This window comes from Paramormyrops kingsleyae, chromosome 9 (assembly GCF_048594095.1).
Source record: "Paramormyrops kingsleyae isolate MSU_618 chromosome 9, PKINGS_0.4, whole genome shotgun sequence".
In the NCBI taxonomy this organism is placed as follows: domain Eukaryota; kingdom Metazoa; phylum Chordata; class Actinopteri; order Osteoglossiformes; family Mormyridae; genus Paramormyrops; species Paramormyrops kingsleyae.
Genome location: NC_132805.1, coordinates 6,868,576 through 6,887,469, shown reverse-complemented (window position 1 = coordinate 6,887,469; position 18,894 = coordinate 6,868,576). Strand labels below are relative to the sequence as shown.

General features: G+C 45.4%; 1 protein-coding gene and 79 non-coding genes across 82 annotated transcripts in view; 79 read left to right on the top strand and 1 right to left on the bottom strand.

Annotated features, from left to right (window-relative positions):
* The window catches only part of LOC111859978 (putative transmembrane protein 244), a 33,446-nt gene that overhangs the window by 3,764 nt on the left and 10,788 nt on the right, over nt 1-18,894 (bottom strand). The window lies entirely within an intron of this gene.
* Nucleotides 105-186, top strand: trnal-uag (transfer RNA leucine (anticodon UAG)). The gene has a single exon. It is a non-coding gene; the product is annotated as a tRNA-Leu (tRNA).
* Nucleotides 343-424, top strand: trnal-aag (transfer RNA leucine (anticodon AAG)). The gene has a single exon. It is a non-coding gene; the product is annotated as a tRNA-Leu (tRNA).
* On the top strand, nt 581-662 carry trnal-uag (transfer RNA leucine (anticodon UAG)). Its single transcript has one exon. It is a non-coding gene; the product is annotated as a tRNA-Leu (tRNA).
* Nucleotides 818-899, top strand: trnal-aag (transfer RNA leucine (anticodon AAG)). The gene has a single exon. It is a non-coding gene; the product is annotated as a tRNA-Leu (tRNA).
* On the top strand, nt 1,056-1,137 carry trnal-uag (transfer RNA leucine (anticodon UAG)). Its single transcript has one exon. It is a non-coding gene; the product is annotated as a tRNA-Leu (tRNA).
* Nucleotides 1,293-1,374, top strand: trnal-uag (transfer RNA leucine (anticodon UAG)). The gene has a single exon. It is a non-coding gene; the product is annotated as a tRNA-Leu (tRNA).
* On the top strand, nt 1,530-1,611 carry trnal-aag (transfer RNA leucine (anticodon AAG)). Its single transcript has one exon. It is a non-coding gene; the product is annotated as a tRNA-Leu (tRNA).
* On the top strand, nt 1,768-1,849 carry trnal-uag (transfer RNA leucine (anticodon UAG)). The gene has a single exon. It is a non-coding gene; the product is annotated as a tRNA-Leu (tRNA).
* Nucleotides 2,006-2,087, top strand: trnal-aag (transfer RNA leucine (anticodon AAG)). The gene has a single exon. It is a non-coding gene; the product is annotated as a tRNA-Leu (tRNA).
* On the top strand, nt 2,244-2,325 carry trnal-uag (transfer RNA leucine (anticodon UAG)). Its single transcript has one exon. It is a non-coding gene; the product is annotated as a tRNA-Leu (tRNA).
* trnal-uag (transfer RNA leucine (anticodon UAG)) lies at nt 2,481-2,562 on the top strand. The gene has a single exon. It is a non-coding gene; the product is annotated as a tRNA-Leu (tRNA).
* trnal-aag (transfer RNA leucine (anticodon AAG)) lies at nt 2,718-2,799 on the top strand. The gene has a single exon. It is a non-coding gene; the product is annotated as a tRNA-Leu (tRNA).
* Nucleotides 2,956-3,037, top strand: trnal-uag (transfer RNA leucine (anticodon UAG)). Its single transcript has one exon. It is a non-coding gene; the product is annotated as a tRNA-Leu (tRNA).
* On the top strand, nt 3,194-3,275 carry trnal-aag (transfer RNA leucine (anticodon AAG)). The gene has a single exon. It is a non-coding gene; the product is annotated as a tRNA-Leu (tRNA).
* Nucleotides 3,432-3,513, top strand: trnal-uag (transfer RNA leucine (anticodon UAG)). Its single transcript has one exon. It is a non-coding gene; the product is annotated as a tRNA-Leu (tRNA).
* On the top strand, nt 3,669-3,750 carry trnal-aag (transfer RNA leucine (anticodon AAG)). Its single transcript has one exon. It is a non-coding gene; the product is annotated as a tRNA-Leu (tRNA).
* On the top strand, nt 3,907-3,988 carry trnal-uag (transfer RNA leucine (anticodon UAG)). Its single transcript has one exon. It is a non-coding gene; the product is annotated as a tRNA-Leu (tRNA).
* Nucleotides 4,145-4,226, top strand: trnal-aag (transfer RNA leucine (anticodon AAG)). Its single transcript has one exon. It is a non-coding gene; the product is annotated as a tRNA-Leu (tRNA).
* On the top strand, nt 4,383-4,464 carry trnal-uag (transfer RNA leucine (anticodon UAG)). The gene has a single exon. It is a non-coding gene; the product is annotated as a tRNA-Leu (tRNA).
* On the top strand, nt 4,620-4,701 carry trnal-uag (transfer RNA leucine (anticodon UAG)). The gene has a single exon. It is a non-coding gene; the product is annotated as a tRNA-Leu (tRNA).
* Nucleotides 4,857-4,938, top strand: trnal-aag (transfer RNA leucine (anticodon AAG)). Its single transcript has one exon. It is a non-coding gene; the product is annotated as a tRNA-Leu (tRNA).
* trnal-uag (transfer RNA leucine (anticodon UAG)) lies at nt 5,095-5,176 on the top strand. The gene has a single exon. It is a non-coding gene; the product is annotated as a tRNA-Leu (tRNA).
* On the top strand, nt 5,332-5,413 carry trnal-aag (transfer RNA leucine (anticodon AAG)). Its single transcript has one exon. It is a non-coding gene; the product is annotated as a tRNA-Leu (tRNA).
* trnal-uag (transfer RNA leucine (anticodon UAG)) lies at nt 5,570-5,651 on the top strand. The gene has a single exon. It is a non-coding gene; the product is annotated as a tRNA-Leu (tRNA).
* On the top strand, nt 5,808-5,889 carry trnal-aag (transfer RNA leucine (anticodon AAG)). The gene has a single exon. It is a non-coding gene; the product is annotated as a tRNA-Leu (tRNA).
* trnal-uag (transfer RNA leucine (anticodon UAG)) lies at nt 6,045-6,126 on the top strand. Its single transcript has one exon. It is a non-coding gene; the product is annotated as a tRNA-Leu (tRNA).
* trnal-uag (transfer RNA leucine (anticodon UAG)) lies at nt 6,282-6,363 on the top strand. Its single transcript has one exon. It is a non-coding gene; the product is annotated as a tRNA-Leu (tRNA).
* On the top strand, nt 6,553-6,634 carry trnal-aag (transfer RNA leucine (anticodon AAG)). Its single transcript has one exon. It is a non-coding gene; the product is annotated as a tRNA-Leu (tRNA).
* trnal-uag (transfer RNA leucine (anticodon UAG)) lies at nt 6,790-6,871 on the top strand. The gene has a single exon. It is a non-coding gene; the product is annotated as a tRNA-Leu (tRNA).
* trnai-uau (transfer RNA isoleucine (anticodon UAU)) lies at nt 7,027-7,108 on the top strand. Its single transcript has one exon. It is a non-coding gene; the product is annotated as a tRNA-Ile (tRNA).
* On the top strand, nt 7,264-7,345 carry trnal-aag (transfer RNA leucine (anticodon AAG)). The gene has a single exon. It is a non-coding gene; the product is annotated as a tRNA-Leu (tRNA).
* On the top strand, nt 7,502-7,583 carry trnal-uag (transfer RNA leucine (anticodon UAG)). Its single transcript has one exon. It is a non-coding gene; the product is annotated as a tRNA-Leu (tRNA).
* Nucleotides 7,739-7,820, top strand: trnal-uag (transfer RNA leucine (anticodon UAG)). Its single transcript has one exon. It is a non-coding gene; the product is annotated as a tRNA-Leu (tRNA).
* On the top strand, nt 7,976-8,057 carry trnal-aag (transfer RNA leucine (anticodon AAG)). The gene has a single exon. It is a non-coding gene; the product is annotated as a tRNA-Leu (tRNA).
* On the top strand, nt 8,213-8,294 carry trnal-aag (transfer RNA leucine (anticodon AAG)). The gene has a single exon. It is a non-coding gene; the product is annotated as a tRNA-Leu (tRNA).
* trnal-uag (transfer RNA leucine (anticodon UAG)) lies at nt 8,451-8,532 on the top strand. The gene has a single exon. It is a non-coding gene; the product is annotated as a tRNA-Leu (tRNA).
* On the top strand, nt 8,721-8,802 carry trnal-aag (transfer RNA leucine (anticodon AAG)). The gene has a single exon. It is a non-coding gene; the product is annotated as a tRNA-Leu (tRNA).
* On the top strand, nt 8,958-9,039 carry trnal-uag (transfer RNA leucine (anticodon UAG)). Its single transcript has one exon. It is a non-coding gene; the product is annotated as a tRNA-Leu (tRNA).
* trnal-uag (transfer RNA leucine (anticodon UAG)) lies at nt 9,195-9,276 on the top strand. Its single transcript has one exon. It is a non-coding gene; the product is annotated as a tRNA-Leu (tRNA).
* On the top strand, nt 9,432-9,513 carry trnal-aag (transfer RNA leucine (anticodon AAG)). The gene has a single exon. It is a non-coding gene; the product is annotated as a tRNA-Leu (tRNA).
* trnal-aag (transfer RNA leucine (anticodon AAG)) lies at nt 9,669-9,750 on the top strand. Its single transcript has one exon. It is a non-coding gene; the product is annotated as a tRNA-Leu (tRNA).
* On the top strand, nt 9,906-9,987 carry trnal-uag (transfer RNA leucine (anticodon UAG)). The gene has a single exon. It is a non-coding gene; the product is annotated as a tRNA-Leu (tRNA).
* Nucleotides 10,143-10,224, top strand: trnal-uag (transfer RNA leucine (anticodon UAG)). The gene has a single exon. It is a non-coding gene; the product is annotated as a tRNA-Leu (tRNA).
* On the top strand, nt 10,380-10,461 carry trnal-aag (transfer RNA leucine (anticodon AAG)). Its single transcript has one exon. It is a non-coding gene; the product is annotated as a tRNA-Leu (tRNA).
* trnal-aag (transfer RNA leucine (anticodon AAG)) lies at nt 10,651-10,732 on the top strand. The gene has a single exon. It is a non-coding gene; the product is annotated as a tRNA-Leu (tRNA).
* trnal-uag (transfer RNA leucine (anticodon UAG)) lies at nt 10,888-10,969 on the top strand. The gene has a single exon. It is a non-coding gene; the product is annotated as a tRNA-Leu (tRNA).
* Nucleotides 11,125-11,206, top strand: trnai-uau (transfer RNA isoleucine (anticodon UAU)). Its single transcript has one exon. It is a non-coding gene; the product is annotated as a tRNA-Ile (tRNA).
* Nucleotides 11,361-11,442, top strand: trnal-aag (transfer RNA leucine (anticodon AAG)). The gene has a single exon. It is a non-coding gene; the product is annotated as a tRNA-Leu (tRNA).
* Nucleotides 11,596-11,677, top strand: trnal-uag (transfer RNA leucine (anticodon UAG)). Its single transcript has one exon. It is a non-coding gene; the product is annotated as a tRNA-Leu (tRNA).
* Nucleotides 11,833-11,914, top strand: trnal-uag (transfer RNA leucine (anticodon UAG)). The gene has a single exon. It is a non-coding gene; the product is annotated as a tRNA-Leu (tRNA).
* Nucleotides 12,070-12,151, top strand: trnal-aag (transfer RNA leucine (anticodon AAG)). Its single transcript has one exon. It is a non-coding gene; the product is annotated as a tRNA-Leu (tRNA).
* On the top strand, nt 12,307-12,388 carry trnal-aag (transfer RNA leucine (anticodon AAG)). The gene has a single exon. It is a non-coding gene; the product is annotated as a tRNA-Leu (tRNA).
* trnal-uag (transfer RNA leucine (anticodon UAG)) lies at nt 12,545-12,626 on the top strand. Its single transcript has one exon. It is a non-coding gene; the product is annotated as a tRNA-Leu (tRNA).
* On the top strand, nt 12,815-12,896 carry trnal-aag (transfer RNA leucine (anticodon AAG)). Its single transcript has one exon. It is a non-coding gene; the product is annotated as a tRNA-Leu (tRNA).
* Nucleotides 13,052-13,133, top strand: trnal-aag (transfer RNA leucine (anticodon AAG)). Its single transcript has one exon. It is a non-coding gene; the product is annotated as a tRNA-Leu (tRNA).
* On the top strand, nt 13,289-13,370 carry trnal-uag (transfer RNA leucine (anticodon UAG)). The gene has a single exon. It is a non-coding gene; the product is annotated as a tRNA-Leu (tRNA).
* Nucleotides 13,526-13,607, top strand: trnal-uag (transfer RNA leucine (anticodon UAG)). The gene has a single exon. It is a non-coding gene; the product is annotated as a tRNA-Leu (tRNA).
* On the top strand, nt 13,763-13,844 carry trnal-aag (transfer RNA leucine (anticodon AAG)). Its single transcript has one exon. It is a non-coding gene; the product is annotated as a tRNA-Leu (tRNA).
* Nucleotides 14,000-14,081, top strand: trnal-aag (transfer RNA leucine (anticodon AAG)). Its single transcript has one exon. It is a non-coding gene; the product is annotated as a tRNA-Leu (tRNA).
* trnal-aag (transfer RNA leucine (anticodon AAG)) lies at nt 14,237-14,318 on the top strand. Its single transcript has one exon. It is a non-coding gene; the product is annotated as a tRNA-Leu (tRNA).
* trnal-uag (transfer RNA leucine (anticodon UAG)) lies at nt 14,474-14,555 on the top strand. Its single transcript has one exon. It is a non-coding gene; the product is annotated as a tRNA-Leu (tRNA).
* trnal-uag (transfer RNA leucine (anticodon UAG)) lies at nt 14,711-14,792 on the top strand. The gene has a single exon. It is a non-coding gene; the product is annotated as a tRNA-Leu (tRNA).
* On the top strand, nt 14,948-15,029 carry trnal-uag (transfer RNA leucine (anticodon UAG)). The gene has a single exon. It is a non-coding gene; the product is annotated as a tRNA-Leu (tRNA).
* trnal-aag (transfer RNA leucine (anticodon AAG)) lies at nt 15,184-15,265 on the top strand. The gene has a single exon. It is a non-coding gene; the product is annotated as a tRNA-Leu (tRNA).
* trnal-uag (transfer RNA leucine (anticodon UAG)) lies at nt 15,421-15,502 on the top strand. Its single transcript has one exon. It is a non-coding gene; the product is annotated as a tRNA-Leu (tRNA).
* trnal-aag (transfer RNA leucine (anticodon AAG)) lies at nt 15,658-15,739 on the top strand. The gene has a single exon. It is a non-coding gene; the product is annotated as a tRNA-Leu (tRNA).
* Nucleotides 15,895-15,976, top strand: trnal-aag (transfer RNA leucine (anticodon AAG)). The gene has a single exon. It is a non-coding gene; the product is annotated as a tRNA-Leu (tRNA).
* trnal-aag (transfer RNA leucine (anticodon AAG)) lies at nt 16,132-16,213 on the top strand. The gene has a single exon. It is a non-coding gene; the product is annotated as a tRNA-Leu (tRNA).
* Nucleotides 16,368-16,449, top strand: trnal-aag (transfer RNA leucine (anticodon AAG)). Its single transcript has one exon. It is a non-coding gene; the product is annotated as a tRNA-Leu (tRNA).
* trnal-aag (transfer RNA leucine (anticodon AAG)) lies at nt 16,638-16,719 on the top strand. Its single transcript has one exon. It is a non-coding gene; the product is annotated as a tRNA-Leu (tRNA).
* On the top strand, nt 16,875-16,956 carry trnal-aag (transfer RNA leucine (anticodon AAG)). The gene has a single exon. It is a non-coding gene; the product is annotated as a tRNA-Leu (tRNA).
* trnal-uag (transfer RNA leucine (anticodon UAG)) lies at nt 17,112-17,193 on the top strand. The gene has a single exon. It is a non-coding gene; the product is annotated as a tRNA-Leu (tRNA).
* trnal-uag (transfer RNA leucine (anticodon UAG)) lies at nt 17,349-17,430 on the top strand. The gene has a single exon. It is a non-coding gene; the product is annotated as a tRNA-Leu (tRNA).
* On the top strand, nt 17,586-17,667 carry trnal-uag (transfer RNA leucine (anticodon UAG)). The gene has a single exon. It is a non-coding gene; the product is annotated as a tRNA-Leu (tRNA).
* On the top strand, nt 17,821-17,902 carry trnal-uag (transfer RNA leucine (anticodon UAG)). The gene has a single exon. It is a non-coding gene; the product is annotated as a tRNA-Leu (tRNA).
* On the top strand, nt 18,058-18,139 carry trnal-uag (transfer RNA leucine (anticodon UAG)). Its single transcript has one exon. It is a non-coding gene; the product is annotated as a tRNA-Leu (tRNA).
* trnal-uag (transfer RNA leucine (anticodon UAG)) lies at nt 18,295-18,376 on the top strand. The gene has a single exon. It is a non-coding gene; the product is annotated as a tRNA-Leu (tRNA).
* Nucleotides 18,532-18,613, top strand: trnal-aag (transfer RNA leucine (anticodon AAG)). The gene has a single exon. It is a non-coding gene; the product is annotated as a tRNA-Leu (tRNA).
* On the top strand, nt 18,767-18,848 carry trnal-uag (transfer RNA leucine (anticodon UAG)). Its single transcript has one exon. It is a non-coding gene; the product is annotated as a tRNA-Leu (tRNA).

Here is an 18,894-nt window from a genome sequence, read left to right as displayed (position 1 = left end):
ACCACAACAATACCAATTGTGGATGTTGGGACAGAGATCATTTTCAGCAATACCTTACTAAATAAAAGAACCGTCAGCTGGATGCTGAGAAGAGAACCATCATGGGTAGTGTGGCCGAGCGGTCTAAGGCGCTGGCTTTAGGCTCCAGTCTCTTTGGAGGTGTGGGTTCAAATCCCACCACTGCCAATTTGTTGTCACTCATATGTACACTCATAAGAGTCTGTGTCTGTTCCTATCAACAACAATGATACCTAGTGTGAATGTTGGGACAGAAATCATTTTCAGCAATACCTTACTAAATAAAAGAACCGTCAGCTGGATGCTGGGAAGAGAACCATCATGGGTAGTGTGGCCGAGCGGTCTAAGGCGCTGGATTAAGGCTCCAGTCTCTTTGGAGGCGTGGGTTCAAATCCCACCACTGCCAATTTGTTGTCACTCATATGTACACTCATAAGAGTCTGTGTCTATCTCCATCAACCACAACAATACCAATTGTGGATGTTGGGACAGAGATCATTTTCAGCAATACCTTACTAAATAAAAGAACCATCAGCTGGATGCTGGGAAGAGAACCACCATGGGTAGTGTGGCCGAGCGGTCTAAGGCGCTGGATTTAGGCTCCAGTCTCTTTGGAGGCGTGGGTTCAAATCCCACCACTGCCAATTTGTTGTCGCTCATATGTACAGACATAAGAGTCTGTGTCTATCTCCATCAACCACAATGATACCAATTGTGAATGTTGTGAGAGAGATCATTTTCAGCAATACCTTACAAAATAAAAGAACCGTCACTGGATGCTGGGAAAAGAACCATCATGGGTAGTGTGGCCGAGCGGTCTAAGGCGCTGGATTAAGGCTCCAGTCTCTTTGGAGGTGTGGGTTCAAATCCCACCACTGCCAATTTGTTGTCACTCATATGTACACTCATAAGAGTCTGTGTCTATCTCCATCAACCACAACGATACCAATTGTGGATGTTGGGACAGAGATCATTTTCAGCAATACCTTACTAAATAAAAGAACCATCAGCTGGATGCTGGGAAGAGAACCACCATGGGTAGTGTGGCCGAGCGGTCTAAGGCGCTGGATTTAGGCTCCAGTCTCTTAGGAGGCGTGGGTTCAAATCCCACCACTGCCAATTTGTTGTCACTCATATGTACAGACATAAGAGTCTGTGTCTATCTCCATCAACCACAATGATACCAATTGTGAATGTTGGGACAGAGATCATTTTCAGCAATACCTTACTAAATAAAAGAACCGTCAGCTGGATGCTGGGAAGAGACTATCATGGGTAGTGTGGCCGAGCGGTCTAAGGCGCTGGATTTAGGCTCCAGTCTCTTTGGAGGCGTGGGTTCAAATCCCACCACTGCCAATTTGTTGTCGCTCATATGTACAGACATAAGAGTCTGTGTCTATCTCCATCAACCACAATGATACCAATTGTGAATGTTGGGAAAGAGATCATTTTCAGCAATACCTTACTAAATAAAAGAACCGTCACTGGATGCTGGGAAAAGAACCATCATGGGTAGTGTGGCCGAGCGGTCTAAGGCGCTGGATTAAGGCTCCAGTCTCTTTGGAGGCGTGGGTTCAAATCCCACCACTGCCAATTTGTTGTCGCTCATATGTACAGACATAAGAGTCTGTGTCTATCTCCATCAACCACAACAATACCAATTGTGGATGTTGGGACAGAGATCATTTTCAGCAATACCTTACTAAATAAAAGAACCGTCAGCTGGATGCTGAGAAGAGAACCATCATGGGTAGTGTGGCCGAGCGGTCTAAGGCGCTGGCTTTAGGCTCCAGTCTCTTTGGAGGTGTGGGTTCAAATCCCACCACTGCCAATTTGTTGTCACTCATATGTACACTCATAAGAGTCTGTGTCTGTTCCTATCAACAACAATGATACCTAGTGTGAATGTTGGGACAGAAATCATTTTCAGCAATACCTTACTAAATAAAAGAACCGTCAGCTGGATACTGGGAAGAGAACCATCATGGGTAGTGTGGCCGAGCGGTCTAAGGCGCTGGATTAAGGCTCCAGTCTCTTTGGAGGCGTGGGTTCAAATCCCACCACTGCCAATTTGTTGTCACTCATATGTACACTCATAAGAGTCTGTGTCTATCTCCATCAACCACAACGATACCAATTGTGGATGTTGGGACAGAGATCATTTTCAGCAATACCTTACTAAATAAAAGAACCATCAGCTGGATGCTGGGAAGAGAACCACAATGGGTAGTGTGGCCGAGCGGTCTAAGGCGCTGGATTTAGGCTCCAGTCTCTTTGGAGGCGTGGGTGCAAATCCCACCACTGCCAATTTGTTGTCGCTCATATGTACAGACATAAGAGTCTGTGTCTATCTCCATCAACCACAATGATACCAATTGTGAATGTTGGGACAGAGATCATTTTCAGCAATACCTTACAAAATAAAAGAACCGTCACTGGATGCTGGGAAAAGAACCATCATGGGTAGTGTGGCCGAGCGGTCTAAGGCGCTGGATTTAGGCTCCAGTCTCTTTGGAGGCGTGGGTTCAAATCCCACCACTGCCAATTTGTTGTCGCTCATATGTACAGACATAAGAGTCTGTGTCTATCTCCATCAACCACAATGATACCAATTGTGAATGTTGGGAAAGAGATCATTTTCAGCAATACCTTACAAAATAAAAGAACCGTCACTGGATGCTGGGAAAAAAACCATCATGGGTAGTGTGGCCGAGCGGTCTAAGGTGCTGGATTAAGGCTCCAGTCTCTTTGGAGGCGTGGGTTCAAATCCCACCACTGCCAATTTGTTGTCGCTCATATGTACAGACATAAGAGTCTGTGTCTATCTCCATCAACCACAACAATACCAATTGTGGATGTTGGGACAGAGATCATTTTCAGCAATACCTTACTAAATAAAAGAACCGTCAGCTGGATGCTGAGAAGAGAACCATCATGGGTAGTGTGGCCGAGCGGTCTAAGGCGCTGGCTTTAGGCTCCAGTCTCTTTGGAGGTGTGGGTTCAAATCCCACCACTGCCAATTTGTTGTCACTCATATGTACACTCATAAGAGTCTGTGTCTGTTCCTATCAACAACAATGATACCTAGTGTGAATGTTGGGACAGAAATCATTTTCAGCAATACCTTACTAAATAAAAGAACCGTCAGCTGGATACTGGGAAGAGAACCATCATGGGTAGTGTGGCCGAGCGGTCTAAGGCGCTGGATTAAGGCTCCAGTCTCTTTGGAGGCGTGGGTTCAAATCCCACCACTGCCAATTTGTTGTCACTCATATGTACACTCATAAGAGTCTGTGTCTATCTCCATCAACCACAACGATACCAATTGTGGATGTTGGGACAGAGATCATTTTCAGCAATACCTTACTAAATAAAAGAACCATCAGCTGGATGCTGGGAAGAGAACCACCATGGGTAGTGTGGCCGAGCGGTCTAAGGCGCTGGATTTAGGCTCCAGTCTCTTTGGAGGCGTGGGTGCAAATCCCGCCACTGCCAATTTGTTGTCGCTCATATGTACAGACATAAGAGTCTGTGTCTATCTCCATCAACCACAATGATACCAATTGTGAATGTTGGGACAGAGATCATTTTCAGCAATACCTTACAAAATAAAAGAACCGTCACTGGATGCTGGGAAAAGAACCATCATGGGTAGTGTGGCCGAGCGGTCTAAGGCGCTGGATTAAGGCTCCAGTCTCTTTGGAGGCATGGGTTCAAATCCCACCGCTGCCAATTTGTTGTCACTCATATGTACAGACATAAGAGTCTGTGTCTATCTCCATCAACCACAACGATACCAATTGTGGATGTTGGGACAGAGATCATTTTCAGCAATACCTTACTAAATAAAAGAACCATCAGCTGGATGCTGGGAAGAGAACCACCATGGGTAGTGTGGCCGAGCGGTCTAAGGCGCTGGATTTAGGCTCCAGTCTCTTTGGAGGCGTGGGTTCAAATCCCACCACTGCCAATTTGTTGTCACTCATATGTACAGACATAAGAGTCTGTGTCTATCTCCATCAACCACAATGATACCAATTGTGAATGTTGGGACAGAGATCATTTTCAGCAATACCTTACAAAATAAAAGAACCGTCAGCTGGATGCTGGGAAAAAAACCATCATGGGTAGTGTGGCCGAGCGGTCTAAGGCGCTGGATTAAGGCTCCAGTCTCTTTGGAGGCGTGGGTTCAAATCCCACCACTGCCAATTTGTTGTCACTCATATGTACACTCATAAGAGTCTGTGTCTATTTCCATCAACCACAACGATACCAATTGTGGATGTTGGGACAGAGATCATTTTCAGCAATACCTTACTAAATAAAAGAACCATCAGCTGGATGCTGGGAAGAGAACCACCATGGGTAGTGTGGCCGAGCGGTCTAAGGCGCTGGATTTAGGCTCAAGTCTCTTTGGAGGCGTGGGTTCAAATCCCACCCCTGCCAATTTGTTGTCACTCATATGTACAGACATAAGAGTCTGTGTCTATCTCCATCAACCACAATGATACCAATTGTGAATGTTGGGACAGAGATCATTTTCAGCAATACCTTACTAAATAAAAGAACCATCAGCTGGATGCTGGGAAGAGACTATCATGGGTAGTGTGGCCGAGCGGTCTAAGGCGCTGGATTTAGGCTCCAGTCTCTTTGGAGGCGTGGGTTCAAATCCCACCACTGCCAATTTGTTGTCGCTCATATGTACAGACATAAGAGTCTGTGTGTATCTCCATCAACCACAACGATACCAATTGTGGATGTTGGGACAGAGATCATTTTCAGCAATAACTTACAAAATAAAAGAACCGTCACTGGATGCTGGGAAAAAAACCATCATGGGTAGTGTGGCCGAGCGGTCTAAGGCGCTGGATTAAGGCTCCAGTCTCTTTGGAGGCGTGGGTTCAAATCCCACCACTGCCAATTCGTTGTCACTCATATGTACAGACATAAGAGTCTGTGTCTATCTCCATCAACCACAACAATACCAATTGTGGATGTTGGGACAGAGATCATTTTCAGCAATACCTTACTAAATAAAAGAACCATCAGCTGGATGCTGGGAAGAGAACCACCATGGGTAGTGTGGCCGAGCGGTCTAAGGCGCTGGATTTAGGCTCCAGTCTCTTTGGAGGCGTGGGTTCAAATCCCACCACTGCCAATTTGTTGTCGCTCATATGTACAGACATAAGAGTCTGTGTCTATCTCCATCAACCACAATGATACCAATTGTGAATGTTGTGACAGAGATCATTTTCAGCAATACCTTACAAAATAAAAGAACCGTCACTGGATGCTGGGAAAAGAACCATCATGGGTAGTGTGGCCGAGCAGTCTAAGGCGCTGGATTAAGGCTCCAGTCTCTTTGGAGGCGTGGGTTCAAATCCCACCGCTGCCAATTTGTTGTCGCTCATATGTACAGACATAAGAGTCTGTGTCTATCTCCATCAACCACAACGATACCAATTGTGGATGTTGGGACAGAGATCATTTTCAGCAATACCTTACTAAATAAAAGAACCGTCAGCTGGATGCTGAGAAGAGAACCATCATGGGTAGTGTGGCCGAGCGGTCTAAGGCGCTGGCTTTAGGCTCCAGTCTCTTTGGAGGTGTGGGTTCAAATCCCACCACTGCCAATTTGTTGTCACTCATATGTACACACATAAGAGTCTGTGTCTATCTCCATCAACCACAACAATACCAATTGTGGATGTTGGGACAGAGATCATTTTCAGCAATACCTTACTAAATAAAAGAACCGTCAGCTGGATACTGGGAAGAGAACCATCATGGGTAGTGTGGCCGAGCGGTCTAAGGCGCTGGATTAAGGCTCCAGTCTCTTTGGAGGCGTGGGTTCAAATCCCACCACTGCCAATTTGTTGTCACTCATATGTACACTCATAAGAGTCTGTGTCTATCTCCATCAACCACAACGATACCAATTGTGAATGTTGGGACAGAGATCATTTTCAGCAATACCTTACTAAATAAAAGAACCATCAGCTGGATGCTGGGAAGAGACTATCATGGGTAGTGTGGCCGAGCGGTCTAAGGCGCTGGATTTAGGCTCCAGTCTCTTTGGAGGCGTGGGTTCAAATCCCATCACTGCCAATTTGTTGTCGCTCATATGTACAGACATAAGAGTCTGTGTCTATCTCCATCAACCACAATGATACCAATTGTGGATGTTGGGACAGAGATCATTTTCAGCAATACCTTACAAAATAAAAGAACCGTCACTGGATGCTGGGAAAAGAACCATCATGGGTAGTGTGGCCGAGCGGTCTAAGGCGCTGGATTTAGGCTCCAGTCTCTTTGGAGGCGTGGGTTCAAATCCCACCACTGCCAATTTGTTGTCACTCATATGTACAGACATAAGAGTCTGTGTCTATCTCCATCAACCACAACGATACCAATTGAAATGATATGAAATGATACAGATACAATCAATCAAATGAAATGGTACAGAGATCATTTTCAGCAATACCTTACTAAATAAAAGAACCATCAGCTGGATGCTGGGAAGAAACTATCATGGGTAGTGTGGCCGAGCGGTCTAAGGCGCTGGATTAAGGCTCCAGTCTCTTTGGAGGCGTGGGTTCAAATCCCACCACTGCCAATTTGTTGTCACTCATATGAACACACATAAGAGTCTGTGTCTATCTCCATCAACCACAACAATACCAATTGTGGATGTTGGGACAGAGATCATTTTCAGCAATACCTTACTAAATAAAAGAACCATCAGCTGGATGCTGGGAAGAGACTATCATGGGTAGTGTGGCCGAGCGGTCTAAGGCGCTGGATTTAGACTCCAGTCTCTTTGGAGGTGTGGGTTCAAATCCCACCACTGCCAATATGTTGTCGCTCATATGTACAGACATAAGAGTCTGTGTCTATCTCCATCAACCACAATGATACCAATTGTGAATGATGGGACAGAGATCATTTTCAGCAATACCTTACTAAATAAAAGAACCATCAGCTGGATGCTGGGAAGAGACTATCATGGGTAGTGTGGCCGAGCGGTCTAAGGCGCTGGATTTATGCTCCAGTCTCTTTGGAGGCGTGGGTTCAAATCCCACCACTGCCAATTTGTTGTCGCTCATATGTACAGACATAAGAGTCTGTGTGTATCTCCATCAACCACAACGATACCAATTGTGGATGTTGGGACAGAGATCATTTTCAGCAATAACTTACAAAATAAAAGAACCGTCACTGGATGCTGGGAAAAAAACCATCATGGGTAGTGTGGCCGAGCGGTCTAAGGCGCTGGATTAAGGCTCCAGTCTCTTTGGAGGCGTGGGTTCAAATCCCACCACTGCCAATTCGTTGTCACTCATATGTACAGACATAAGAGTCTGTGTCTATCTCCATCAACCACAACAATACCAATTGTGGATGTTGGGACAGAGATCATTTTCAGCAATACCTTACTAAATAAAAGAACCATCAGCTGGATGCTGGGAAGAGAACCACCATGGGTAGTGTGGCCGAGCGGTCTAAGGCGCTGGATTTAGGCTCCAGTCTCTTTGGAGGCGTGGGTTCAAATCCCACCACTGCCAATTTGTTGTCGCTCATATGTACAGACATAAGAGTCTGTGTCTATCTCCATCAACCACAACGATACCAATTGTGGATGTTGGGACAGAGATCATTTTCAGCAATACCTTACAAAATAAAAGAACCGTCACTGGATGCTGGGAAAAGAACCACCATGGGTAGTGTGGCCGAGCGGTCTAAGGCGCTGGATTTAGGCTCCAGTCTCTTTGGAGGCGTGGGTTCAAATCCCACCACTGCCAATTTGTTGTCGCTCATATGTACAGACATAAGAGTCTGTGTCTATCTCCATCAACCACAATGATACCAATTGTGGATGTTGGGACAGAGATCATTTTCAGCAATACCTTACAAAATAAAAGAACCGTCACTGGATGCTGGGAAGAGAACCATCATGGGTAGTGTGGCCGAGCGGTCTAAGGCGCTGGATTAAGGCTCCAGTCTCTTTGGAGGCGTGGGTTCAAATCCCACCACTGCCAATATGTTGTCGCTCATATGTACAGACATAAGAGTCTGTGTCTATCTCCATCAACCACAATGATACCAATTGTGAATGTTGGGACAGAGATCATTTTCAGCAATACCTTACAAAATAAAAGAACCATCAGCTGGATGCTGGGAAGAGACTATCATGGGTAGTGTGGCCGAGCGGTCTAAGGCGCTGGATTAAGACTCCAGTCTCTTTGGAGGCGTGGGTTCAAATCCCACCACAGCCAATTTGTTGTCGCTCATATGTACAGACATAAGAGTCTGTGTCTATCTCCATCAACCACAACGATACCAATTGTGGATGTTGGGACAGAGATCATTTTCAGCAATACCTTACTAAATAAAAGAACCATCAGCTGGATGCTGGGAAGAGAACCACCATGGGTAGTGTGGCCGAGCGGTCTAAGGCGCTGGATTTAGGCTCCAGTCTCTTAGGAGGCGTGGGTTCAAATCCCACCACTGCCAATTTGTTGTCACTCATATGTACAGACATAAGAGTCTGTGTCTATCTCCATCAACCACAACGATACCAATTGAAATGATATGAAATGATACAGATACAATCAATCAAATGAAATGATAGAGATCATTTTCAGCAATACCTTACTAAATAAAAGAACCGTCAGCTGGATGCTGGGAAGAGAACCATCATGGGTAGTGTGGCCGAGCGGTCTAAGGCGCTGGATTAAGGCTCCAGTCTCTTTGGAGGCGTGGGTTCAAATCCCACCACTGCCAATTTGTTGTCACTCATATGTACACACATAAGAGTCTGTGTCTATCTCCATCAACCACAATGATACCAATTGTGAATGTTGGGACAGAGATCATTTTCAGCAATACCTTACTAAATAAAAGAACCATCAGCTGGATGCTGGGAAGAGACTATCATGGGTAGTGTGGCCGAGCGGTCTAAGGCGCTGGATTTAGGCTCCAGTCTCTTTGGAGGCGTGGGTTCAAATCCCATCACTGCCAATTTGTTGTCACTCATATGTACAGACATAAGAGTCTGTGTCTATCTCCATCAACCACAATGATACCAATTGTGGATGTTGGGACAGAGATCATTTTCAGCAATACCTTACAAAATAAAAGAACCGTCACTGGATGCTGGGAAAAGAACCACCATGGGTAGTGTGGCCGAGCGGTCTAAGGCACTGGATTTAGGCTCCAGTCTCTTTGGAGGCGTGGGTTCAAATCCCACCACTGCCAATTTGTTGTCGCTCATATGTACAGACATAAGAGTCTGTGTCTATCTCCATCAACCACAATGATACCAATTGTGGATGTTGGGACAGAGATCATTTTCAGCAATACCTTACAAAATAAAAGAACCGTCACTGGATGCTGGGAAGAGAACCATCATGGGTAGTGTGGCCGAGCGGTCTAAGGCGCTGGATTAAGGCTCCAGTCTCTTTGGAGGCGTGGGTTCAAATCCCACCACTGCCAATATGTTGTCGCTCATATGTACAGACATAAGAGTCTGTGTCTATCTCCATCAACCACAATGATACCAATTGTGAATGTTGGGACAGAGATCATTTTCAGCAATACCTTACAAAATAAAAGAACCATCAGCTGGATGCTGGGAAGAGACTATCATGGGTAGTGTGGCCGAGCGGTCTAAGGCGCTGGATTAAGACTCCAGTCTCTTTGGAGGCGTGGGTTCAAATCCCACCACAGCCAATTTGTTGTCGCTCATATGTACAGACATAAGAGTCTGTGTCTATCTCCATCAACCACAACGATACCAATTGTGGATGTTGGGACAGAGATCATTTTCAGCAATACCTTACTAAATAAAAGAACCATCAGCTGGATGCTGGGAAGAGACTATCATGGGTAGTGTGGCCGAGCGGTCTAAGGCGCTGGATTTAGGCTCCAGTCTCTTTGGAGGCGTGGGTTCAAATCCCATCACTGCCAATTTGTTGTCGCTCATATGTACAGACATAAGAGTCTGTGTCTATCTCCATCAACCACAATGATACCAATTGTGGATGTTGGGACAGAGATCATTTTCAGCAATACCTTACAAAATAAAAGAACCGTCACTGGATGCTGGGAAAAGAACCATCATGGGTAGTGTGGCCGAGCGGTCTAAGGCGCTGGATTTAGGCTCCAGTCTCTTTGGAGGCGTGGGTTCAAATCCCACCACTGCCAATTTGTTGTCACTCATATGTACAGACATAAGAGTCTGTGTCTATCTCCATCAACCACAATGATACCAATTGTGAATGTTGGGACAGAGATCATTTTCAGCAATACCTTACTAAATAAAAGAACCGTCACTGGATGCTGGGAAAAGAACCACCATGGGTAGTGTGGCCGAGCGGTCTAAGGCGCTGGATTAAGGCTCCAGTCTCTTTGGAGGCGTGGGTTCAAATCCCACCACTGCCAATTTGTTGTCACTCATATGAACACACATAAGAGTCTGTGTCTATCTCCATCAACCACAACGATACCAATTGAAATGATATGAAATGATACAGATACAATCAATCAAATGAAATGGTACAGAGATCATTTTCAGCAATACCTTACTAAATAAAAGAACCATCAGCTGGATGCTGGGAAGAAACTATCATGGGTAGTGTGGCCGAGCGGTCTAAGGCGCTGGATTAAGGCTCCAGTCTCTTTGGAGGCGTGGGTTCAAATCCCACCACTGCCAATTTGTTGTCACTCATATGAACACACATAAGAGTCTGTGTCTATCTCCATCAACCACAACAATACCAATTGTGGATGTTGGGACAGAGATCATTTTCAGCAATACCTTACTAAATAAAAGAACCATCAGCTGGATGCTGGGAAGAGACTATCATGGGTAGTGTGGCCGAGCGGTCTAAGGCGCTGGATTTAGACTCCAGTCTCTTTGGAGGTGTGGGTTCAAATCCCACCACTGCCAATATGTTGTCGCTCATATGTACAGACATAAGAGTCTGTGTCTATCTCCATCAACCACAATGATACCAATTGTGAATGATGGGACAGAGATCATTTTCAGCAATACCTTACTAAATAAAAGAACCATCAGCTGGATGCTGGGAAGAGACTATCATGGGTAGTGTGGCCGAGCGGTCTAAGGCGCTGGATTTATGCTCCAGTCTCTTTGGAGGCGTGGGTTCAAATCCCATCACTGCCAATTTGTTGTCACTCATATGTACAGACATAAGAGTCTGTGTCTATCTCCATCAACCACAACGATACCAATTGTGGATGTTGGGACAGATAATTTTCAGCAATACCTTACTAAATAAAAGAACCATCAGCTGGATGCTGGGAAGAGAACCGTCATGGGTAGTGTGGCCGAGCGGTCTAAGGCGCTGGATTAAGGCTCCAGTCTCTTTGGAGGCGTGGGTTCAAATCCCACCACTGCCAATTTGTTGTCACTCATATGTACACACATAAGAGTCTGTGTCTATCTCCATCAACCACAATGATACCAATTGTGAATGTTGGGACAGATCATTTTCAGCAATACCTTACTAAATAAAAGAACCATCAGCTGGATGCTGGGAAGAGACTATCATGGGTAGTGTGGCCGAGCGGTCTAAGGCGCTGGATTTAGGCTCCAGTCTCTTTGGAGGCGTGGGTTCAAATCCCATCACTGCCAATTTGTTGTCACTCATATGTACAGACATAAGAGTCTGTGTCTATCTCCATCAACCACAATGATACCAATTGTGGATGTTGGGACAGAGATCATTTTCAGCAATACCTTACAAAATAAAAGAACCATCAGCTGGATGCTGGGAAGAGACTATCATGGGTAGTGTGGCCGAGCGGTCTAAGGCGCTGGATTTAGGCTCCAGTCTCTTTGGAGGCGTGGGTTCAAATCCCACCACTGCCAATTTGTTGTCGCTCATATGTACAGACATAAGAGTCTGTGTCTATCTCCATCAACCACAATGATACCAATTGTGGATGTTGGGACAGAGATCATTTTCAGCAATACCTTACAAAATAAAAGAACCGTCACTGGATGCTGGGAAGAGAACCATCATGGGTAGTGTGGCCGAGCGGTCTAAGGCGCTGGATTAAGGCTCCAGTCTCTTTGGAGGCGTGGGTTCAAATCCCACCACTGCCAATATGTTGTCGCTCATATGTACAGACATAAGAGTCTGTGTCTATCTCCATCAACCACAATGATACCAATTGTGAATGTTGGGACAGAGATCATTTTCAGCAATACCTTACAAAATAAAAGAACCATCAGCTGGATGCTGGGAAGAGACTATCATGGGTAGTGTGGCCGAGCGGTCTAAGGCGCTGGATTAAGACTCCAGTCTCTTTGGAGGCGTGGGTTCAAATCCCACCACAGCCAATTTGTTGTCGCTCATATGTACAGACATAAGAGTCTGTGTCTATCTCCATCAACCACAACGATACCAATTGTGGATGTTGGGACAGAGATCATTTTCAGCAATACCTTACTAAATAAAAGAACCATCAGCTGGATGCTGGGAAGAGAACCACCATGGGTAGTGTGGCCGAGCGGTCTAAGGCGCTGGATTTAGGCTCCAGTCTCTTAGGAGGCGTGGGTTCAAATCCCACCACTGCCAATTTGTTGTCACTCATATGTACAGACATAAGAGTCTGTGTCTATCTCCATCAACCACAACGATACCAATTGAAATGATATGAAATGATACAGATACAATCAATCAAATGAAATGATAGAGATCATTTTCAGCAATACCTTACTAAATAAAAGAACCGTCAGCTGGATGCTGGGAAGAGAACCATCATGGGTAGTGTGGCCGAGCGGTCTAAGGCGCTGGATTAAGGCTCCAGTCTCTTTGGAGGCGTGGGTTCAAATCCCACCACTGCCAATTTGTTGTCACTCATATGTACACACATAAGAGTCTGTGTCTATCTCCATCAACCACAATGATACCAATTGTGAATGTTGGGACAGAGATCATTTTCAGCAATACCTTACAAAATAAAAGAACCATCAGCTGGATGCTGGGAAGAGACTATCATGGGTAGTGTGGCCGAGCGGTCTAAGGCGCTGGATTAAGGCTCCAGTCTCTTTGGAGGCGTGGGTTCAAATCCCACCACAGCCAATTTGTTGTCGCTCATATGTACAGACATAAGAGTCTGTGTCTATCTCCATCAACCACAATGATACCAATTGTGAATGTTGGGACAGAGATCATTTTCAGCAATACCTTACTAAATAAAAGAACCATCAGCTGGATGCTGGGAAGAGACTATCATGGGTAGTGTGGCCGAGCGGTCTAAGGCGCTGGATTTAGGCTCCAGTCTCTTTGGAGGCGTGGGTTCAAATCCCATCACTGCCAATTTGTTGTCACTCATATGTACAGACATAAGAGTCTGTGTCTATCTCCATCAACCACAATGATACCAATTGTGGATGTTGGGACAGAGATCATTTTCAGCAATACCTTACAAAATAAAAGAACCGTCACTGGATGCTGGGAAAAGAACCACCATGGGTAGTGTGGCCGAGCGGTCTAAGGCACTGGATTTAGGCTCCAGTCTCTTTGGAGGCGTGGGTTCAAATCCCACCACTGCCAATTTGTTGTCGCTCATATGTACAGACATAAGAGTCTGTGTCTATCTCCATCAACCACAATGATACCAATTGTGGATGTTGGGACAGAGATCATTTTCAGCAATACCTTACAAAATAAAAGAACCGTCACTGGATGCTGGGAAGAGAACCATCATGGGTAGTGTGGCCGAGCGGTCTAAGGCGCTGGATTAAGGCTCCAGTCTCTTTGGAGGCGTGGGTTCAAATCCCACCACTGCCAATATGTTGTCGCTCATATGTACAGACATAAGAGTCTGTGTCTATCTCCATCAACCACAATGATACCAATTGTGAATGTTGGGACAGAGATCATTTTCAGCAATACCTTACAAAATAAAAGAACCATCAGCTGGATGCTGGGAAGAGACTATCATGGGTAGTGTGGCCGAGCGGTCTAAGGCGCTGGATTAAGACTCCAGTCTCTTTGGAGGCGTGGGTTCAAATCCCACCACAGCCAATTTGTTGTCGCTCATATGTACAGACATAAGAGTCTGTGTCTATCTCCATCAACCACAACGATACCAATTGTGGATGTTGGGACAGAGATCATTTTCAGCAATACCTTACTAAATAAAAGAACCATCAGCTGGATGCTGGGAAGAGACTATCATGGGTAGTGTGGCCGAGCGGTCTAAGGCGCTGGATTAAGGCTCCAGTCTCTTTGGAGGCGTGGGTTCAAATCCCACCACTGCCAATTCGTTGTCACTCATATGTACAGACATAAGAGTCTGTGTCTATCTCCATCAACCACAACAATACCAATTGTGAATGTTGGGACAGAGATCATTTTCAGCAATACCTTACTAAATAAAAGAACCATCAGCTGGATGCTGGGAAGAGACTATCATGGGTAGTGTGGCCGAGCGGTCTAAGGCGCTGGATTTAGGCTCCAGTCTCTTTGGAGGCGTGGGTTCAAATCTCATCACTGCCAATTTGTTGTCACTCATATGTACAGACATAAGAGTCTGTGTCTATCTCCATCAACCACAATGATACCAATTGTGGATGTTGGGACAGAGATCATTTTCAGCAATACCTTACAAAATAAAAGAACCGTCACTGGATGCTGGGAAAAGAACCACCATGGGTAGTGTGGCCGAGCGGTCTAAGGCGCTGGATTTAGGCTCCAGTCTCTTTGGAGGCGTGGGTTCAAATCCCACCACTGCCAATTTGTTGTCGCTCATATGTACAGACATAAGAGTCTGTGTCTATCTCCATCAACCACAATGATACCAATTGTGGATGTTGGGACAGAGATCATTTTCAGCAATACCTTACAAAATAAAAGAACCGTCACTGGATGCTGGGAAAAGAACCATCATGGGTAGTGTGGCAGAGCGGTCTAAGGCGCTGGATTTAGGCTCCAGTCTCTTTGGAGGCGTGGGTTCAAATCCCACCACTGCCAATTTGTTGTCACTCATATGTACAGACATAAGAGTCTGTGTCTATCTCCATCAACCACAACGATACCAATTGTGGATGTTGGGACAGATAATTTTCAGCAATACCTTACTAAATAAAAGAACCATCAGCTGGATGCTGGGAAGAGAACCGTCATGGGTAGTGTGGCCGAGCGGTCTAAGGTGCTGGATTAAGGCTCCAGTCTCTTCGGAGGCGTGGGTTCAAATCCCATCACTGCCAATTTGTTGTCACTCATATGTACAGACATAAGAGTCTGTGTCTATCTCCATCAACCACAATGATACCAATTGTGGATGTTGGGACAGAGATCATTTTCAGCAATACCTTACAAAATAAAAGAACCGTCACTGGATGCTGGGAAAAGAACCACCATGGGTAGTGTGGCCGAGCGGTCTAAGGCGCTGGATTTAGGCTCCAGTCTCTTTGGAGGCGTGGGTTCAAATCCCACCACTGCCAATTTGTTGTCGCTCATATGTACAGACATAAGAGTCTGTGTCTATCTCCATCAACCACAATGATACCAATTGTGGATGTTGGGACAGAGATCATTTTCAGCAATACCTTACAAAATAAAAGAACCGTCACTGGATGCTGGGAAGAGAACCATCATGGGTAGTGTGGCCGAGCGGTCTAAGGCGCTGGATTAAGGCTCCAGTCTCTTTGGAGGCGTGGGTTCAAATCCCACCACTGCCAATTTGTTGTCACTCATATGTACACACATAAGAGTCTGTGTCTATCTCCATCAACCACAATGATACCAATTGTGAATGTTGGGACAGAGATCATTTTCAGCAATACCTTACAAAATAAAAGAACCATCAGCTGGATGCTGGGAAGAGACTATCATGGGTAGTGTGGCCGAGCGGTCTAAGGCGCTGGATTAAGACTCCAGTCTCTTTGGAGGCGTGGGTTCAAATCCCACCACAGCCAATTTGTTGTCGCTCATATGTACAGACATAAGAGTCTGTGTCTATCTCCATCAACCACAATGATACCAATTGTGAATGTTGGGACAGAGATCATTTTCAGCAATACCTTACTAAATAAAAGAACCATCAGCTGGATGCTGGGAAGAGACTATCATGGGTAGTGTGGCCGAGCGGTCTAAGGCGCTGGATTAAGGCTCCAGTCTCTTTGGAGGCGTGGGTTCAAATCCCACCACTGCCAATTTGTTGTCACTCATATGTACAGACATAAGAGTCTGTGTCTATCTCCATCAACCACAACGATACCAATTGTGGATGTTGGGACAGATAATTTTCAGCAATACCTTACTAAATAAAAGAACCATCAGCTGGATGCTGGGAAGAGAACCGTCATGGGTAGTGTGGCCGAGCGGTCTAAGGCGCTGGATTAAGGCTCCAGTCTCTTTGGAGGCGTGGGTTCAAATCCCACCACTGCCAATTTGTTGTCACTCATATGTACAGACATAAGAGTCTGTGTCTATCTCCATCAACCACAACGATACCAATTGAAATGATATGAAATGATACAGATACAATCAATCAAATGAAATGATAGAGATCATTTTCAGCAATACCTTACTAAATAAAAGAACCGTCAGCTGGATGCTGGGAAGAGAACCATCATGGGTAGTGTGGCCGAGCGGTCTAAGGCGCTGGATTAAGGCTCCAGTCTCTTTGGAGGCGTGGGTTCAAATCCCACCACTGCCAATTTGTTGTCACTCATATGTACACACATAAGAGTCTGTGTCTATCTCCATCAACCACAATGATACCAATTGTGAATGTTGGGACAGAGATCATTTTCAGCAATACCTTACAAAATAAAAGAACCATCAGCTGGATGCTGGGAAGAGACTATCATGGGTAGTGTGGCCGAGCGGTCTAAGGCGCTGGATTAAGACTCCAGTCTCTTTGGAGGCGTGGGTTCAAATCCCACCACAGCCAATTTGTTGTCGCTCATATGTACAGACATAAGAGTCTGTGTCTATCTCCATCAACCACAATGATACCAATTGTGAATGTTGGGACAGAGATCATTTTCAGCAATACCTTACTAAATAAAAGAACCATCAGCTGGATGCTGGGAAGAGACTATCATGGGTAGTGTGGCCGAGCGGTCTAAGGCGCTGGATTTAGGCTCCAGTCTCTTTGGAGGCGTGGGTTCAAATCCCATCACTGCCAATTTGTTGTCACTCATATGTACAGACATAAGAGTCTGTGTCTATCTCCATCAACCACAATGATACCAATTGTGGATGTTGGGACAGAGATCATTTTCAGCAATACCTTACAAAATAAAAGAACCGTCACTGGATGCTGGGAAAAGAACCACCATGGGTAGTGTGGCCGAGCGGTCTAAGGCGCTGGATTTAGGCTCCAGTCTCTTTGGAGGCGTGGGTTCAAATCCCACCACTGCCAATTTGTTGTCGCTCATATGTACAGACATAAGAGTCTGTGTCTATCTCCATCAACCACAATGATACCAATTGTGGATGTTGGGACAGAGATCATTTTCAGCAATACCTTACAAAATAAAAGAACCGTCACTGGATGCTGGGAAAAGAACCATCATGGGTAGTGTGGCCGAGCGGTCTAAGGCGCTGGATTTAGGCTCCAGTCTCTTTGGAGGCGTGGGTTCAAATCCCACCACTGCCAATTTGTTGTCGCTCATATGTACAGACATAAGAGTCTGTGTCTATCTCCATCAACCACAACGATACCAATTGTGGATGTTGGGACAGATAATTTTCAGCAATACCTTACTAAATAAAAGAACCATCAGCTGGATGCTGGGAAGAGACTATCATGGGTAGTGTGGCCGAGCGGTCTAAGGCGCTGGATTTAGGCTCCAGTCTCTTTGGAGGCGTGGGTTCAAATCCCATCACTGCCAATTTGTTGTCACTCATATGTACAGACATAAGAGTCTGTGTCTATCTCCATCAACCACAATGATACCAATTGTGGATGTTGGGACAGAGATCATTTTCAGCAATACCTTACAAAATAAAAGAACCGTCACTGGATGCTGGGAAAAGAACCACCATGGGTAGTGTGGCCGAGCGGTCTAAGGCGCTGGATTTAGGCTCCAGTCTCTTTGGAGGCGTGGGTTCAAATCCCACCACTGCCAATTTGTTGTCGCTCATATGTACAGACATAAGAGTCTGTGTCTATCTCCATCAACCACAATGATACCAATTGTGGATGTTGGGACAGAGATCATTTTCAGCAATACCTTACAAAATAAAAGAACCGTCACTGGATGCTGGGAAAAGAACCATCATGGGTAGTGTGGCCGAGCGGTCTAAGGCGCTGGATTTAGGCTCCAGTCTCTTTGGAGGCGTGGGTTCAAATCCCACCACTGCCAATTTGTTGTCGCTCATATGTACAGACATAAGAGTCTGTGTCTATCTCCATCAACCACAATGATACCAATTGTGAATGTTGGGACAGAGATCATTTTCAGCAATACCTTACAAAATAAAAGAACCGTCACTGGATGCTGGGAAAAGAACCATCATGGGTAGTGTGGCCGAGCGGTCTAAGGCGCTGGATTAAGGCTCCAGTCTCTTTGGAGGCGTGGGTTCAAATCCCACCACTGCCAATTTGTTGTCACTCATATGTACAGACATAAGAGTCTGTGTCTATCTCCATCAACCACAACGATACCAATTGTGGATGTTGGGACAGATAATTTTCAGCAATACCTTACTAAATAAAAGAACCATCAGCTGGATGCTGGGAAGAGACTATCATGGGTAGTGTGGCCGAGCGGTCTAAGGCGCTGGATTTAGGCTCCAGTCTCTTTGGAGGCGTGGGTTCAAATCCCATCACTGCCAATTTGTTGTCACTCATATGTACAGACATAAGAGTCTGTGTCTATCT